The 3279-nt window shown below is 34.3% G+C and overlaps 1 long non-coding RNA gene across 1 annotated transcript; it reads left to right on the top strand.

Annotated features, from left to right (window-relative positions):
- The first annotated feature begins 1356 nt into the window (after positions 1 to 1356).
- Positions 1357 to 2292, top strand: LOC141336416 (uncharacterized). The gene is made up of 3 exons (XR_012355706.1): positions 1357 to 1471; positions 2018 to 2096; positions 2193 to 2292. It is a non-coding gene; the product is annotated as an uncharacterized lncRNA (long non-coding RNA).
- The last annotated feature ends 987 nt before the right edge of the window (positions 2293 to 3279 follow it).

Here is a 3279-nt window from a genome sequence, read left to right as displayed (position 1 = left end):
ATTAAGCGATTCACAATAAATAAAAACATTCAGAATGTTTTGTAAAGAGATCAAAATAAAGGTGAAAATAACGAATATAAACGAATAATACAAATATTATGGAAAAAAAGAAGGTCAGTTAATGGACAAGACTCTGGGATGCATAAAATGTTTCTTGTGAGGCTATTAAATTTTAAGTACTTTATGTAATGTTTATTCATGATAAACTTGTGAATGCTGTCTACATTGCGCACAGACATCATTAGCATATACAGCATCGCCTATATAATTATTTAATATTGTATTAATTTCTACAGAGATGATAATCATATCTATAGGAAGCTTTAAATTATTACTTAACGAAATAAAACAAATTGAAAACAAAAACTCGTTTATGTAATCCGTAAAGATAAATTTCTCTCTCAAGGCGTCCAAAAAGGTATTGTACTCGAGGAGCGGATATAATATTCTTGATACTTCAAACTTCCATGTTCTGTTCTATAAATTTTGAGAATTAAAAAAATCAGGCTCTCATGAAATCTTTGAAATCAATCTTTGTATGGCTAGTTTATTCAGTTATTCAGTATTGTTGTGTTTCCCCTGTTTTATTCGTTTAATATTCAGAAACAAGTGCCTTTTTTTTTTCAAAACATTTTTTAAAAGAAAGAATTCAACCCTCCAAAATTTTGTTTGCCTATGTCACAATATGAGATAAATCCAGCCCTGTAAATGATGCTGATTTTTGTTGCCAAATTGGTTTGGAAGCGTTGTTGAATAAACAAGTAACGTTAAACTGAACTTTTATGCCTGTATGACTGACAATTTTATTGACCACTGAGAAAGCATTGATTTGGTAAGATGATGGTTCATACCATGTAGAAAAATTACATTTTGAAAAATAGCTTAGATGTAGTAAACTACTTTTGCCGTGTTGCTGCTGTAGCTTAGCTTAGCTAAGGAATGGGAAACCACTACAACACTGTTATACGTCATCATACGTTGTCGCTAGTTCTTAATGTTACATCAGAGGACATGCGCCGATGTTTATCACACATTTCAAGATGTTGAAAAAAATGTTGTAGCGTTGCAAAAAGTACAAATGTACGGTGTACGCACCGTTCATTCACATGTACACATATGGCCGTAAGCAAAACAAACAATGCGTTATCACATGCACGGCAAATTGCAAATCTGTGGTGTAGTGGTGCCTTGAGAAGTGGGTAAATGCTTCATTTGTGTACAGCAAATTGCTGGAGTTCGAAAATCAGGAGTTAGGCAAAAAAGTGTGAAAGAGTTAAATTTTTGGAGTTTATTCTTTAACTTTCACAACAGTTTGTGTTACGGGATACTCCCTGGCTGTGTTGTATTTCGGAGTTCATTCATTGGTGTTCAGGGGCACGTTTTAACAATAACGTTACATCAGGAGCGCGCCATGACACGAGCCTGGTTCTGCCACACGATCGACTGATGAAGTTGTCTACTTCGTCATGAGGTAGGTAAAAAACTAACTCCAAAATGTTCTTTATCTTCTGACAGACAGCTGATTATAGCTGTTACGTTAGTGTACTGACGCCAATAACCGCGGCGAACTTTGTGTTGAATGAATCTCCGATGCAAAACATGGCTGTTTTGAGCGGACTTTTTTTCGATGTGAACAAGCTAATATTAGCTTACGTCTTTCTGTTCACCTTATTTTTTTGTAAACGAGTGTTTTGCTGTCAAATTTAAGTTGCGACTCGCTCAAGAAACATTCTGTTAAGCTTCCATAATGTCATGCCGACGAGACGAGGTAATATCTAGCAATGTCAGTAAACTGAAGTGTCTAAGTCTAACTTTACCCTGGCTAAAAACGATCATAGTTTAGCCATGAACGTGTAAAGTAATGCCTGCAATGTTTTGAGTCGTAACGGCTAACGTTACAAATGTTTTAGTAGTGACTCGTGACCTATGAGAGTTCGTGGCTTTCATATTAAACATTTTGCATTTTCAATCACACTAACAGGTTGTTTTAAATTACATGTTTTCTCTTCATTGTCAGGATGTTGACAGAAGTGCTGGATGGAGGGAAGTAGTAGTAAAACTGGACGAAATTTGTTTCTCAGATTTTCTCAATTCAGGTGAGTTATGTGTTTAGTAATCAGTTAATAAAGAGTAAGTGACTGTAATTTTATGATTTATTTTGTAAATAACATGTTGTTGATGTTATTGTGTAGTCCAGCAGAAGTTTTTGAGATAAAACAACACTGAAAAAAGATGACCAGGGCTCAGCTGATGTACTACATGTTTTCTTGCTTTTTGGATGTCAAAGGACTGGTAAGTATTAAATAATACTTCAAAATGTTATTGAAAAAAATATATATTTTTACATTTGTCTGAACGATTATCTTTTCTTAAAAAAAAAAAACAATTTCTTTGTGACTGAAGAAAGAAAAGAAAGACATGAACCTCTTGGATGACAAGCGGGTGAGTAAATTATCTGTATTTTTTTGTTCTGGAAGTGGACTCTTCCTTTAATGCCTATTGTTTATAAAGGGATGTTTATCTTGTGTTTCGGTCATGCCAAAGTATTGATGACCATCATCTGGCCACTAAAGAAAACCCTCAGCCATATCATCTTTCCTCAGGGACATCAAAAGCACAGGTTTCCACCTTTTACATCGTCTTGGACTGAGAAGTTTCGCCTTGTCAGTCATGTGAAACCTTGGGTATTGTTGAAGAGCTGTTCAAGTAAAGTAAAGTATCATGATGCTCTGTCCAGCCTGTACATATTTTTTTTTAAAGACAAATGTATATAATAATGATATAGGTAGAACTGAAGTCAAAGAACTGAGAGCAAGGCAGTTGAACAAGCAGTATTCTTATTTAAGCAAAATGTTAAGTTCTGTCCTCTGTGCTCCATCCTTCAGCTTTCAGTTTTGTTTTTATTCAGGCGCCTCAAACTAATTCATGGAATGTATCCTGGTATCACTGTGGAGTTGTTTCTTGTTACTTCATCTGATGTATATCTACCTCTGGTTACACAATACTACTGCACTATTTTATAATTATTCAGGTTTGATTTTATATAATGCAATGATGTGTTTTTGACTATGCTGTATACAATTTTACTAAACATTTCTTGTTGGCACTGCAGACATGTATTAAATGTAAATGTTTTGCTGTTAGATTTTACAGTATTTTATGACAGCAGTTAATTTCAAAGTGTTTACATGCATGGAATTTCAAAATCCAATCTATGTATTTCCTGAAATAAAAGCAGCTAGTTGAGAGTATGGCTTTCAGTGTAGTCATTTCCACATA

Source organism: Garra rufa, chromosome 6, assembly GCF_049309525.1.
Source record: "Garra rufa chromosome 6, GarRuf1.0, whole genome shotgun sequence".
NCBI lineage: Eukaryota > Metazoa > Chordata > Actinopteri > Cypriniformes > Cyprinidae > Garra > Garra rufa.
Note: the sequence above shows the minus strand (reverse complement) of the source record. Positions and strands in the feature narration are given on the sequence as shown.